Genomic DNA, 15547 nt, shown 5'->3' with positions numbered 1-15547 from the left:
TTTTTAAAGATTTTATTTATTTATTTGAGAGAGAGAGAGCGAGTGAGCGAGTGCATAAGCGTGAGTGAAAGAGCACAGGTAGGGGGAGAAGCAGAAGGAGAGGAGGAAGCAGACTTCCCACTGAGTGGGGAGCCCATGTGGGCTCGATCTCAGGACCCTGGGATCATGACCTGAGCCGAAGGCAAACAGTTAACCGACTGAGCCACTCAGGCACCCCTATTTTCTTGTGTTCTTTGACTACTCTTTCCCCAGTTCTCCTGCCTCCAGGGCTCTAGCTCAGCCTGTGAATCCCTCTAGATCAGGCTAAGGGACGTGGCGGTCCCTGTGGCTCTGGGACCAAAACCATGGACTGGAATCAGGGACCCTTGTCCAGTTCCTGCTCTGCCTCCTGGGAAATCCTGTCCAGCCCTGCATTTCTCTTTATAATAGAGTCTGTAATCTTTCAGGCCTCTTCCAGAGCCCTTATCTGGAACTCCCAGATGGGCCAAGAGGGTGGACTTCTACAAGTGCCTTTTAAAATCAGATGTAACCTGGGGCGCCTGGGTGGCAGAGCGGTTAAGCATCTGCCTTCGGCTCAGGGCGTGATCCCGGCGTTATGGGATCGAGCCCCACATCAGGCTCCTACACTATGAGCCTGCTTCTTCCTCTCCCACTCCCCCTGCTTGTGTTCCCTCTCTCGCTGGCTGTCTCTATCTCTGTCGAATAAATAAATAAAATCTTTAAAAAAAAAAAAATAAAATCAGATGTAACCAATTGCCTTTTGGGGAAAGACTTCATAGTAATTTTAGCTGTGTCTTTTCTATTGTCTAGACCTAAGATCAGCATTTTAGGGAAAAGTGTCGAGATAAACTCTCTCCTGCCTCCCTTCTGCCCTCCTCTCCCCACTGCCAGGACTCCGTGCACCCCCCTGCCCCCAGAACGTCAGGTGGCCAGATCCTCAGCCGAGCCCTAGCTATTTGGCAGCTGGAAGTTTTGTCCCTGGAAGATGCCAGACTTATTTTGAGATTGCAAATGTGGTGGATGCTTCTCTCTGCTGGAAAGACACCAAGTGTCTGGTCTCAGCTGGGGGGTGGTATTTGGGGGGGCTCTTAGCAGCTTCTTATCTAAAGTAGACATGTGCTTCTCTTCCTTCTCAGAAACTTTTGCAGTCAGCTGTGTCCCCTGGTACTTGGGAGAGTGCCTTGAGCGAAGTCATTGCTCATGATAGCTTAGTTACTGCTTTTGTGGCTATTTTTATTGTTATTATTAATTTCTGTTTTTCCAGGACTGAAATGTTGCCCAAGTGTCTCCCCTAGACAAAGACCCTTAACAATGATCTCTTTGGAATCTTCTTTTTTAAAAGAACATCCTAGGAAAGCACTGTTTGACTCAAAGGAATGAATAGCTAACGGTAGAATTTTAGCCACCTGGGTGAGACACTAACTTGCAGGGAAAGACACCTTCCAAGCGCTTCTCATGTCATTTTGACTCAATGCCAAAGAACACACTCAGGGCCTCCACTGAAACACTGGAACAGAGGTTGCAAACTGGTTATCTAAGGACCCACATCCAGAACCAGAATATTTTGTTTTGCTAGCCACTCGGGATTAAAATGTGTTTGGAATTGGAACGTCACACTTAAAATTTGGAAAAGTTTGCGCACACACACACACACAAAATCCGGATTGCTAGCTTCTTTTCAGAGTCATCAGAAGATCCGGCTGGCCTGGCGCTAGCCGCACAAGCAGGGACCGGCCAGGGCTGCCCATGGGCATGAGGGCGTGTGTGTTGGCGATTGCCACAGCCCCACTTGTCCTTGTCCCTGCTGTATTATGGCCTTGCTCCCCACTCTGTGTTAGCTGTCCGGCCCCAGAGCTCTCAAGCACGGCCAGTCCTCAAGGCTTCTGTGAGCCATGGCAGTGACAGCCCCCGCTTCCTGCTTGCTGGTGTGACTTTGCCCTGGTCACACCGCCGCTCTGTGTCTCCGTTTCCCCGTCTGTCCAGCGGAACATTGGACCGGAGCCGCAGTCTCCCACTGTGCTCAGAGGAACCAGGCAGGAGAGGTGAGAGGTGGGGCGCTGGGCCCCCATGTCTTACTGCCTTTATGAATGGAGGTCCTGCTTAGACCTCTCTGGCAAGGGAGGTGCTTAACAAAGCCTGGGAGATCACCTCCTGTTCTGACCCCGTGTCTAGATCTGTCTGTCCTGTTGCTGCTCCGGGGGGGAGCAATTGAGGGTGTCGGTGCAGGGAAGGGATACTAATACTCTGATTATGAATAATTAATAATAATAATGATGGCTACATTCACTGGCCAGCATTGTTCTCCCACTAAGGTAGACACTCTTCTCCCCATTTTGTAGATGGAGGAAGCTGAGGTTCAGAGAGGTTCAATCACTTGCCAGAGGTCGCACAGCGGAGAAGTGCCAAGAGTCACATAGCTACGGGCCTGGGTTTGTTTCATTCCACACACTGAGAACCTGACAGCAGGCCACTCCCCTGGAGTGGCTTCGGAGGGGGGCATTCTCCTGTACAGGTGTGGGGAGGAGAGCCTCAGGAGGGATGCCTGGCTGCAGAGGGGAGGCCAGTGCTCTGTGGCCATCAGGCTGTGAGTTGTGTGTGTGTGTGTGTGTGTGTGTTTGTGTGTTTTAAAGTAGGCTCCACGCCCACCGTGGGGCTTGAACTCACGACCCTGAGATCAAGAGTCACATCCTGTACCAACTGAGCCAAACAGGCTCTCCCCCTTTGTGTGTTTGAAAAAACTTATATGTATATATATACCCGAGAGAGAGAGAACCCCACCGCCGTCCCTGTTTGCCCTCCAGACCCCGCACCATTGTTGGCAAGGCTAAGTATAACTTCGCAGGGCTCACGTGCCGGGCTCTTCATCTGCCCTGCGGGCAGCCCCTTGGGAAGGTAGACTAATCACATCCAGTGCATAGGTGGTCCTTGGAAAGGTGGTGTTACTGTCGCCGTCTGAGGTCCCACGTCCGCAGAGGGCCAGGCTGCCACCGTGACCCAGGGCCTTCTCTGAGCCAGCTCGCAGCCCCTGGAGGGCACAGCCTCACGCTTTCCCCTGCGTTGTTACTTCCTGAGGAAGAGGTGGGGGTCCAGCTAATCCCGCTAATGTCCTTGAGTGAGGAGGTGTTTGTTTTCTTCCTTCAGCTTCTTTTGGGGAAGCCTGCGTGAGGCCACCTCCTAACTTTCCAAGGGGTCAGAGGGGTGTGGACCCTTGGCCCTTGCCCGGGGAGCGCCTGGGCTTTCCCGGGTGGGTTTCTGGGTAGGGGCGCGATGGGGGGACCGTCCTGTGGGCTCAGCTACTGTGCTGCTTCCCTGTCCGTCAGGGCTCAGTGGTCGCTCATGAAATGAACTCTGGACAACTCAGGCCAAAAGGGAGTGTAGTGGGAGGTTAAGGGGGAGCTGATGGAATGACTAGGAGGTGAAACAGGACCCTGGGTACCTTTGGCATTAGTGCAGCCAGATGGAGTGGTTCTTCTCTTTAGGGACCCCCCCCCCGCCATGCAAGAGCCCCCACTTCCTCCATCCCTGCACAGCTGTGCTCCAGGATCAATGTTTGGGAGATGTGAGCCTCTAGCCTGACGGGGTCCCAGGGGAGGGGGGAGGCATTTTTGTCTGACAGTCCATCCAGGCCCAAGTGGGTGAGAAGTGGCTTCCTCGGGCACAAGCCCGGGGCTGATACCGGAGGCTGGGGCGGTGGGCACCCGGTGGGCACCACAGCCGTCTGACCGTCGTGCTGCCCTGCCAGCATCTTGAAAGACTCCAGCAGCCTGGGGGCAGGGCGCATGGTGGGCTGGGGGTGAAGCTGACCATTGCCTGTCAGGCTGGCTTGGGGCTGTGGGCTCAGAGTCCACCCCGTCTCGACCTCCAGGGCATCGGGATGGGCCGGGCCTTGGGGGAAACCCAGTGTAGCGTCTTCCTTGTGCAGACAGGGACACGGGAGCCAGGAAGGACAGGAGGTTCCCCTATGGTGCTGCAGCCTTAGCGAGGCCAGACCGGGGGAGGGGGCCGACCAGGGGCGGATGACCCGGCTCCGCTCCCCCAGTGCAGCATGTGTACCCCTGGTGGTGTGGCAGGGATTTTTAGGAGAACACATAAAACCTTAAAATGAATTGCTAATGGGTACACAAGGCACAAAACTCAAAACACCCCTCGCCACCCGCTTCCCCTCCCCGGAGGCCACTGGTGTTACTGGTCTCTTGTCCCAGAACGATTCCGTGTATGTGCGGACACATGAAAAATGTCTATATTTCTTTCCCCTCCTACAATTCCTCTCCTTTTCATGCTCTCTAACCTGTTCGGTGTGATTCCAAAGCAGTTAACGTAGCACCACTTCTGTGCTTTGTACGTTAGCTCTGTGTTCTGGAAGGTTCATGTACCAGCCACAGGTGCTCAGCTTGATGAAGTTCTGTAAACTGGACACCTCCGCGGAACCAGCATCGGGTCCGGAAACCACCTGGCCCGCGTCCTGGAGCCTGTCCCCTGTCCCCGGGCCCCTGCGCAAGGGGAGTGGCCACCCTTACAACGTCGCCTGAGCTCTGAATATCTGCGTGTTTATTTTGCTGTGTTTTTGAAAAAGTCACAGGCAGCACATCCAACTTGAGGTTTCCCAGGGATTATTGCTCAGGATGAAAAACACAGTCCTAGGTCCGGGGCTTTTGATCTGGGGAGCTGCCAGAGTCGCCTGGGGCGCTCTCTTGTTTTGTGACTGTGGGACAAGCTTGAGGTTACCCCTGGGGCCCTGGGGGGGGCCTTGTCTTCCCCTGCTGTGGCCCTCAAGCCTGGGCTCCCCCATTTCCTCTAAGACGTTGCTCATCCGGAGTGGACACCCCTGTAGGACAGGAGGGGAACCGAGGGAAATGGCTTGACATTTGCTGGCCGATGTGCCCCAGTCTGTACTAGGAACATTGGTCCTGCCCCCTCTCTGCGTCTCTCTCTCCTCTCATAGGCTGGTCAGGCTCTAGGCACCTAGATCTTGTGGAACATAAGAAGATGGAGGCAGTACATGGATGCCTGGGAGCAGGGACCCTCTGACCCCTTGGTCTGGTGGGTGTCTGGTTTAGAGCTGAAGAGACCTACGTCTGAATCCCAGCTCTGCCACTCGTTGGCTGTGTGACTGTGGGGGAGTGTCTTAACCTTTCTGAGCATAGGTTTCCTCCCTCGTGAAGTGAGGGTGGTTAAAAATGCCCCCGCAGGATGACTGTGAGTGAGGATGACACGAGCCCACCGTGCGTTGCACACCCAGCCCGGCTTGGTGTGCATGCTCAGTGAACGGTCATACTTGTCACAATTTCAGTGATCGTGCTGCTGGAGGTCTTCTCCCTGCCCCTAGGCCTGGAGCTGCAGGGGAAGTGGGAGAGGAGAGCAGGGACAGAGGCCCGCTTCTCAGCCCCTGTGGCATCCATCCCAGATGAGCAAATGGCTCTCAGCGGGGTACGGGGAACGGAATCTCTCCCTGGCTGGCTGTGGCCGGCCAGCCCCAGGGCAGCTGTCCTGTTCCCAGATCCAGGGTTCCAGGCTGGGTGGCTGAGGCAGGCAGGTTGGGCGGGGGCCTGGGCAGCTGACAGAGCCTCCCGGGGGCCTAGGAGGCCAGCTGCAGCTTTGGAGTGGAGCAGAGAGCCAAATCATCACTTAACCCATTCTGTTCCTGCGGGGATGGTTGCTCTTCCAGGCCCTGAAATGACTCCCCTTTCCTTTTGGTTGCCTCATTTGCCCTGTGAGTTCCTTGTTAGACTGGGGTTCTCCAGCAGGCAGTGCACGGACCATATCAGGCCTGTGAGAAGTTTATTGGGCCTGTTTAAAAATTGCAGTGATTCATATAAACATTCAGATTTTTGGCCTTCCGGGAAAATCCAGAAGACCTGACCCTGCTGATCGTACTCCGGGCAGCAGCTTGCACTGAGCCAGGGCGTGGGGTCATTTATAACCCAACTGTCTCCCCCTCTTCCCTATTCATCTCTGGTGCCCCCGTGGTCATTTGGGATCCTGGCCTAGAGGAGCCCGTCAAGGTCAACTCCAGCCTCCCCTCCTAGCTGAGTCTTGAATTCCCGGAGGGTCTCTCTGGCTCTGCTTCACCCCCTCCCATGCCAGCAGCCTCACTACCTCCTGAGTGCACCTTCCCATGTAGCCTCTGCTGATAGAATCCTGTCTGTTCCTCCCTGTAGTGACTTCCACTGGTTGGTCTCGGCTTGACCCCTTGGGGCCACACAGCAAGCTCAGTCCCTCTTCCCCATGACAGCCTTTCAGATGCCTGAAGACAGCCCTGAGCCTGCCCCTCTGGGCTCGACAGCGTCTGTTCCTTCACTTTCCCTCCTAAGATGTGGTTTCAAGACCCCCCATTATCCTGGTGCCCCTTCTTGGCCACCTCCCGGGGGGGGGGGGGCACAAGCCTCTTGCAGCTGGATTTTCCAGCGCTGCCTTGCACACCCTGGGGGCTGTGAGGACACGCCTTCTGTTACAAAAGGAAGATGTCATGCATGGAAAGTGTTCCTTAAGGCCAAATACCTCAAAATACCTCCAGCATTTCTAAGTGGGGCATGATGGGTCAGTTTTATTTTTCTCTGTGTGCCCCCGCCCCGCATTTGAAATCCCCCCCCCAGGGGGATTAAAAAAGGTAAAAAAGTGAGGGGCTTGGGATGAATTCGCATTAACTGGCTGATAGCGGTGCCTGATGGGGCCTGGTCTTGCAGCGCTCACTGCCCGGGGCGGGGACCAGGGAGGGGGAGGGGTCTGTTCCCCAGAAATGGACAGCAGAGGTCAGGTGGGGCCTCCGATACGGAGGGGGACACTTTAGGTGGCGGGAGCACCTGCAGCAGAGGTACCGAGCAGGAGAGTGCTTGCCTGGGAGGTGGGGATGCAGACGCACGAGCTGCGGCAGGGTCCTCGGGGGCCCAGGGCCTGGACACAGTTGGAAGACTGAAGGCTGTTCGGACGGTGGCGCGCTCCACGGCAAGAGTGACCGGAATTGGAATGGCAGCGGCTGCCTCGGGAGGTGGAGCTGGGTTACTCTGGCTTTCCCAAGCTGGGGCCGTGTCACCTTGGGCAAGTCATTTCCTGTTCCCCAGCCTTGGCTTTCTCCTGTCGGGTGGCATAACGGCGCTGCGAGTTTTAACGTAGCTGACGCTCCCCACATGCTTAGCCTGGTGCCTGGCACCTGGGGACACCCTGATGATACTCTGCTGGATATTGTGGTCTTTAATGCGTCTGTGGGTGCTTTAGGCCTATGCAGACCTTATCCAGTGCTATAACTACGTGACGCCAAGCGCGTACCGTTCTTTCTCCCATTTTACAGATGCATGCACTGAGTCAGAGGTGCAGGACTTGTGTTTGGGGCTGTTGGGCTCCATGCCTGGGCTCTTTCCATGATACCACCGGCCTTTTAGAAGGTTTGGGGGTGGGACGCCTGCCTGGGGGTTGTGCCTGGTGCGGATGGCTCTCAATGGCCTTTGGTTTCCAGAGAACACTTTTTTTTCTTTTTTAAAGATTTTTATTTATTTATTTGACAGAGAGAGAGAGACAGCCAGCAAGAGAGGGAACACAAGCAGGGGGAGTGGGAGAGGAAGAAGCAGGCTCCCAGCAGAGTAGGGAGCCCGATGCGGGCTTGATCCCAGGACCCTGGGATCACGCTCTGAGCCGAAGGCAGACGCTTAACGACTGAGCCACCCAGGCGCCCCCAGAGAACACTTTTTAACCTAATGAGGAAGGCTGCAGGCCTGGGGGTTCTGTCGGTGGGTGCCAGGTCCAAGGGGGCAATGGGCACCACCTGTCAGGAGCTCAGGCTTGGGCAGGTGAGTTGGAGTCCTGCCCTCGGGGGGCTGGATGAGCCCAACGAGGGGCTGCAGGCTTCTGTTTCGGCCTGGCCCTCTGGTCTTGTGGGTGCCCTGACGGCCAGAGTGTGTGGCCAGGGTATATCTCTCTCTCTGGCAGGGCCGGGCTGGGCTCGAGAGGGGTTTCCCAGTCTGGGTGGTGCCCTAGGGCCTCCGGGGCCTCCATCCTCAGAGGGGCCCCCTCTCCTGCGGACTGTCTGTCCTGGTAGGAAGTGCTGGCTGCACAGACTTCTCAGGGCCCTGCCTGTGCCCTGCTCACCCCCAGACTGGGGTGTGGGATCGGCAGTGATCAGTACCAACAAGGGAGATCTGGTGGGCCTGGGAAGGAGCCCAGCCCCTGGACCCCCGTGTGTGGGATGCCGTAGGTGCTTCGGTCCTTGGGCCTCAGCCTTCTCCTCTGTGACATGGACACGCATTGTTGCCGTCCTGACCCAACACCCTGACCCATCAGCAAACGTGACTGCTTCAGGGTGTGAGAGTGTGCTGAGTGCAGGAAAGCTCCATGCACATGCCAGCGGCTTCATTGGTGGAAGGACGTTGGCTGGTTTTTCGAGCCAGGACTGGCACCGCGGCCGCTCTCTGCTTCACCACCTGCGGGGCTCTCACCGGGCAGCCGGCACCTGCTCTGTCTCCTACCGAGTCATCTCATCGCCTCCTCCAAGTACCTCTGAGGAGTTGATGTGCATATCGTCCCACTTGACTTATGAGAAATTGAGGCCCAGAGAGAGACACCGCATGCCTGGTGTCACACAGCGGGTTAGTGTTGGAGCCAGGCTTCGAAGCCAGGGTCAGCCTGACCCTCTTAGCTGTTGAAGTTTCCGGCCTGGGAGATCTTATGGGCCAAATCCATTGCTGAGTATCCCTGAGGAAGCATGGAGAAGAGTGCAGACTGAGGCATGCGGGGCCAGAGACCCGAGCTCCGTGCTATAGAGGCAACCCCTCCGTGGCTGTCTGCCGTGGGGTGAGGAGCCTGGGAGCAAGGGGACGAGATGGGCCTCAGCTTCTGGACTAGTCTCCAGGTCCCTGGGACTCTCCTGCCCACGTGGCCCCAGACCACTCTGGGGCCTCTTCCCATGTTTGCTTCCCAAGGGTGGACAGAGCTTCTGTGGGCCTATCCCCAGGGTTGAAGAGGGGCGAGGAGTACTGTTTGCAGGGAGTAAGGCGTGGGCAGGGCCTGGACCTGCGGGGGCCCTCTCGGGGAGGGAAGGAGTGGAGGGTGGAAAGAAGGGGGGTAGCCTGTGTGGGCTGGGGTATTACAGGTGGGCCCGGGAAGGGGCCGGGTTCTGCCGGCTGGTGGCCGTCTGACAGAGGGGTGAGCTCCCATGTTTGCCCTGCCCTGTAGTCCCGGGCGGGCACCCCAGGCCCAAAGCCCTGGTGTCCTTGTCACCAGCCTTCAGACCATGCTTCAGGTGCCATGGGGCTAAATGGAGGCACTAGATATAGTCCATAAGAACAGGGAGCATGAGTGGTTTTTCTTGGCTCTATAAACCCACCTAGAGAGCCCCACCTTCTCTCCTGGGGAGCCAGGCTGTGGGCCTTGCTGGAAGAAGGTGTCTGCATTTTGCAGGTGCCAGATGCAGACCTGGACCTCGGAGCCTTTCTCATGGACTCTCCTTCTCTCCTGTCATCCTTCCGTCAGCTTCCTGGAGTTCCGGGGGCAGGGGGCCTGGGCGTGCAGTTTGCTTCCATGACCCACACCTGTGCCACCTGACCTCTCCCTGAGGCCCCTGCGCCTGGCGAGGGACCGAGATCCCGCTGGGGAGGAGCCTGTGCGGGAGCCCCGGCCCGCCCCGCTCTGCACCGAGCAGTCTCCCCCGGGGCCCCAAGGCCGGCCCCTGCCAGCAGCGGGCCAGATGTGTTTCCTCGGATGGTGTAGGGGGAGCTTCTTCTGTGTGGGTGTCCTCGCATGATGTGTGGGCTGCTATGTTTTGATCGAAGGGAGCCAAACTGATTTTCCTGGCCCATCCAAAGCAGAAAGTTAAATAAACACAGCCAAGTATTATCACAGGACGCGAGGAAAATGAACTCTGTCCCCACGGGCGGCCCACATCTGGCAAGCGCTGGGCCTCTCTGGGCTGTGGGATGAGACAGATGTGATTGATGGTAGGAAGGCCTTGCTGTACCCCCCACCCAGGGACATGGCCTCCTCCTTCCAGGGCTGTGTGCCATTCCCAGGGCCTGGGGGTCCTGTGGGGGGCTTGTCTCCAGCTGCGTCCCTTGCCTTCCGCCAGGCCCTTTGGGGCTTTGCCTTCAGCGGGGCTCCCCCTTTGGCTTTCGGAGGCTGCTTTTCTCTGGCCCATCCTGGGCTCGCAATGGAAGTGTAGCCTGTGAAAGGGGCCCCCGCCCCTGAGGCCCAAGCACCCAGCCCTGGTGCGGGGAGGTGACCGGCGTACTTGGGACGCAGGCTGACTTGTCAGAATTTTCCATCCCTCTGCTCAAGTTCTTGGTGGGCCAATGAGCCACGTGCCGGGAGAGAGTCTGTAGTTGGCGTGTCCCCTGCCAACCTCTGCTCAGCACTAGCCCTGTCACCTGACATTCAGCCCTCACTGAACTGAAGTGGGCTGGACTGCTTCCCGGAGTTCCATATAGGACAAGGGATGGGAACTCTGGGCTGGGAGGAAGTGAGCAGCGTGACATTCCACATTCCCGATTCCTGCCTGGACTCAGGTGGTCCGTAGGCGAACGAGGGTTGTCCGTCACCCCATACTTATATGTTTATTCTATTTTCCATTAGGCAAGTGTTACTTGATATGTTTATTCTAATATCTATTAGGAAAATTGTAAGTAGCACACTAGATGTGCGATTTCATGGGGAGTGTCCTTCGGAGGCGAGAAGGGAAGGTATTTAAGCAAAGGAGGGAAGCTGAGGTAAAGAAAAGCATTCTATAACTCTTAGTGCAGGCGTGTGTGCTCCTGGCCAGGCTCCCGGGAGGTTTGGGGAGGCCCGGCCAGCCCTGGGGACCGGGCTGCAGAGGTGCCGGTCACCACTCAGGGTGTCCCGCGTGCCCAGGAAGATTCCCACCGCACCCGTCTTGTCGGTCATCTTCTCAGGAACGTCAGGTGGGGCCGGTGATGTCAGTCCTGCCCTGGTGGGGCCAGCTGCCTGGTGGAGACACCAGGCCCCCCGAAGGCCCCCTGAGGCCCCCACGTGCATTCTAACCACCATGGGTGGGCGATGGGGCAGAGCTGGGGGACACGTCTGTGCCAATGAAATGTCCCCCTCCCAAATCAGACTTATTAAAAGTATTGACTCCCGAAACTGTAAAGTATTTATTATGATTGCCCCCACCCCTGGGACATCCGTGTGGAATTACGAAATGTTTGAAAATGGAACGGTCATTACAGTTCATTCCTGTGGAAGGCTTGGGGCTTTTGAAACGAAGGAGGAGTTGGAGAGCTGGTCTGCATCCGAAACCAGATGAAAACACTTACACACACACACATGCACACGTACACGCACATCAGTTTTCAATAAGAGACTCAGTTTCCTCTTTGCGTGTGTTTAAGATAAACCACATGTATAACAAGGTAGCGACATTTATTTACAGTATGTTAGCACAGAGGAGAAGTTGTTAAGGGGTCGTAAAAAAATATTAGTTTCCACTCTATGATGCTTTTCTTCAAACGATGTTGGAAAAAAGGCAAGAGAGTGGGATTCTGGTTGCATCCACGCCTTCCTTCCCATCTCGAACAGTGGACAGATCTGAGTGGGTGCTGTCCTGAGCGAGGGGCCAGGACCCCAGGCTATGTTCCCTGACCCCCGTGGTTCCAGTGCCCACCTGCAGGTTCCTAGCACTCAGTGGGCCGCTTCCGTCCACCCCTTTGTATAGGACGTGGCGATGGCCCCTTGGTGCATGGCAGAGTGTGCCCTTGGCTTTGTCACCTTCCACCAAAGTTGGACAGCTGGTGGCCAAGTACCCAGTGTTGCCACCGACGCAGGAAGCGGGAACCAGACCCTGTCGTAAATCCACATTTATATGCTGCATGTTCCTGGTTAACGAGATTGCTCAGGGGTGACTGTATGAAATGAAATATATATATGAATGAGGAGCTTAACCTCAGGGAGAGGGGATTAAACAGGAGGACAGCCTGGGAGGCCTGAGGCCCTCCAAGTGTTAAGGCCCAGGCAGGCAGTTCCCCAGAAAGGGAATTTGCAGGACCCCCCCCCAATCCTGAACAGATTTACTGGGAGCAATAATCCTATTTAGTGTTGTTCACTATGTGCCAGGCACTGGGCTAAGCTCTTTACATGTGTTACTTCACTTTGCCTTCAAAACAAATGAGGATTTTATGACTCCCACTTTATTTTTTTTTTAAGTTTTATTTATTTATTTTTTAGACCCAACGTGGGGCTCGAACTCATGACCCCGAGGTCAAAAGTCACATGCTCTTCTGAGGGAGCCATCCGGGCGTCCCCAATCCCACTTTATAGATGAGGGACTGAGACTGGGAAGTGCCCCGGGGCACACCGCAAGCCCAGGGAGAGTGTGGGATCCACCCGGGCTGGCACACCCCATGCTGACCCATAGACCCAGCTCTGGGGGCTTCCAAAAAGAGGAGTCATGTCAACCCCGAGCTTCTGGCCCATCAGCTGTGGCTCTTCCGAAACGGTCCAGAAGGCCTGGGAAACTCAGTCTATCAAGCACTCTTTGTTCAGCACAGGCTGGGAGAGGAAGGTGGGGCTGGCGGTAGGTGCGTGAGCTCTGGGAGCCGCTTAGACCTGGCTTCAAATAGGAGCCCTGCCTCCCATTGCTTATATAATTTAGCCCAGTTGAAAAAATTCATGTAGGCCCTGGTTTCCCCATCTGTAAAATGGGCACCATCATCCAGGCCCTTCTCGGGGCCGTTGGGAGGATTTACACATACACGTGATAATGTGTGAAGAGCGGGAGTACTGTCTCTTGCGTCACCGATGTGTGTAGTCTTGTGTCAAGCGAAGTGGAGGGTGGGAGAAAGAGGAAGTGTAGAGGCTCTCCCTAAAGGGGCTGAGAGTATGGGTGGGGGCAGCGTGTCACGGTTTGCTTCTGCCTGGCACCCTGGTCTCGGGCTCTGGAGCAGACACGTTATAACAGCTTCTCACTTGATCGCGCGGGCGACCTTGCAGGATGGCTGTGCGCAGAGAGGTCCCTATCTCATGCAGGCCACAGTGCACCACAGTGGACGACAGGGGTTGATCTTCAGGTATCTTGCTCTGCCCGCAACTTGCTGCAGATGGGGGCTAAACTGAGTCCGAGGCCTGGGGGGTTGGGGAGAGATTTCCAGAGTGTTTCTAACCAGGCAAGAAGGGTGGCTCTGCGGCTGGTAGTCAGGCTGACCCTGGGGGCTTGGACGAGGAGCCTGCAGCCCTGGGCCTGTGTCCAAGTGTCCCCACAGTCAGAACCCAAAGGAGGGCTGGGCTGGGCCGGGTGGGGCTGCCCCAGATTCCGTGTCCCCCACAACCTCCTATTTCTATTTCTTTACTCTGGCAAATGCAATCTGATTTGAATTTCCTGATTTCATCTGGGAGTGGGAAACTTTTTATTTATGTTAAAAAAGAGACCCAAAGACTTCTAAGATTCTTGTCTGTGATTTTTATCATTCTTCCTGAAATGGAATTTGTGTGTTCGTGTAAAAGGAAATCAGAATTTTATCTGCGGTGAAGGTAGAAACTCACCCTGGCCCTCGGCTGGTCCCCCCACCCTGAGCCTTCTCTGGGGCCCTGACTGTGGGCCTCAGAGCTCCAGGTTGGGGCTGTAGGTGGTGGGTGGTCCCTGCCATCCAGGGGCCTGTTGGTCACCTTCCCTAGCTCCCACCCCTCCTTTCTATGTGCACCCTGGGTCCTCACTGTTTCTGCCTGTTTCTGCCTCACTCTGAGACTGGGATTCATTCAGCACCCTCCATCATCCCATAGCTTAGTTGTTCATTTATTTATTCACTCAGCTCTTAGGTACCCCCCTCACCCCGTCACCTGGGCACAACCATGGTAACACTTATCAATGGGGAGCCCACAGTCTAAGGGTCGAAGGTCAAAGTCAAAGTTCCTTTTTCATCTTTCTCCTAGTACCTACTTCTGAGTCCTTGGTCACTCGAGGTCCTCAGTGCTTAGTAAAAGGAGGAAAAGGCCAAATATGCATTGGATGTTATGTCTTAAAAATCAGCAAACTCTTTGGGCAATCTTGAGAAAAATCACTGTCCAAGCTTGTGGCCATGGGTGAGGTGTGTGGATGTCTCCGGCAACACGGCTTCTCTTATGTTAGACAGTGACTGGGAGTAGCCTGGGCGCCCAGCGCCGGGGCACTGGCTCCGCTCGCCCCCGGAGCCTCCTATGACAGGGCTGCCATCAATGGTGACAGTGGCCATGCATGGTTTTTATGTGAAAAGATGTTGATCGGTAACAGCCAAGTTACTGAAAAGCAGGTTCCAGAGCAGTCTGTGTTCAGTGATACATGTTGTTACAACTTTCTGGGAAGCTGTAACAACGTATTTATATCCAGAAAGCTGTACTTTTCGTTTCTCAATTTTAACTCACATGTATTTGCTAGTTTTCTTCATTGTGTCAGAGACTTTTATAAAAAGGAAAAGATGCTTCATCTAGGAAACAATAAGTAAAGGGCAAGTCTGAATGAGTTCTGGGTTTCTGATGTACCTGGGACCCTCAGGGGGCAGAGACTGGGCAGGGCTGGGGGGGGTGGTGGGGAGAACTGGGAGGTGCAGTGGCGTGAGCTGTGGGCTCCCCGTGGCTTCCTGTGGCTTCCAGGTCTGGCTCCATCCCCCGGCCGCCGCCCCTTCCCTCTCTGCGCCTCCCGTGCCAGGTACCTTATGTGCTAACTGGGCACATGTCTTCCCAGATCCATGTTCAGTGGTGCCCTGTTTGGGACCTTGACATTGGCCAATTGGTGGGAGCATTTACACTACAGAAAGCCAATCCTAACAAGCGCCCTTTCTCACTGCACCACCTGTGAAACATTGGCCAACACACCGCTGTCTCCCATGGTTTCCCCTTGACACCCCAAGGAGCCTGTGTGCGTGGGGAGACCCTGGAGGATGAATTCTCTTCCTAGGTTCCCCTGGTGCTGGCACAGGAAGGAACGTAGGGAATCTTATGTAAATCTGAATCACTGGGGCGAGAATCAGAGTCTTCCTTTCATTGGCTGACCCACTCGGTCTGGGGCCAGAGCTTGTTTGTGGAAGGCAGACGTGAAACGAAGGGGTTAAGAATCCCAGTTCCAGGGGCACCTGGGTGGCTCAGTCATTAAGCGTCTGCCTTCGGCTCAGGGCATGATCCCAGGGTCCTGGGATTGAGTCCTGCATCGGGCTCCCTGCTCCGCTGGGAGCCTGCTTCTTCCTCTCCCACCCCCCCGCTTGTGTTCCCTCTCTCGCTGGCTGTCTCTCTCTCTGTCAAATAAATAAATAAAAAATCTTAAAAAAAAAAAAAAAGAATCCCAGTCCCAGCTTCACGCTGTCCTAGCTCTGTGATCTTGGGGCAAGTTGCGGGGTCTTAGTGTTCTTACCTGTAAAATGGGGTTAATAAATGTACTTGCAGGATTGGGTAGGCCAGTTGGTTCTCAAGCCCCAGCGTGCATGAGAAATCACCTGCTGGGCCCCACCCCAAGAAGTTCTGCTTTTAAGAGTTTGCTTTTTTTTTTCTTTTTTAAAGTTTATTTATTTATCTATTCAATTATTTTAGGGAGAGGGAGAGAATGCACGTGTGCATGCGCGAGCAGGGGGAGGGGCAGGGGCAGGGGCAG

At 55.4% G+C, this 15547-nt stretch overlaps 1 protein-coding gene across 2 annotated transcripts in view; it reads left to right on the top strand.

Moving 5' to 3' along the window:
- The window catches only part of ZNF423 (zinc finger protein 423), a 337109-nt gene that overhangs the window by 48933 nt on the left and 272629 nt on the right, over positions 1 to 15547 (top strand). The window contains exon 1 of one of the 2 annotated variants that reach the window (XM_034672642.1): positions 1900 to 2042. The exons of the other annotated variant lie outside the window; for it this stretch is intronic. The gene's annotated coding sequence lies outside the window, so the exon portion shown is untranslated. Of the gene's footprint in view, positions 1 to 1899; positions 2043 to 15547 lie in introns of those variants that run through there. 2 annotated transcript variants of the gene reach the window in all.

The sequence above is a fragment of the Ailuropoda melanoleuca genome, chromosome 12, assembly GCF_002007445.2.
Source record: "Ailuropoda melanoleuca isolate Jingjing chromosome 12, ASM200744v2, whole genome shotgun sequence".
Classification (NCBI taxonomy): Eukaryota; Metazoa; Chordata; class Mammalia; order Carnivora; family Ursidae; genus Ailuropoda; species Ailuropoda melanoleuca.
The sequence above is the reverse complement of the archived record's forward strand: the minus strand, read 5'-3'. Positions and strand labels throughout refer to the sequence as shown.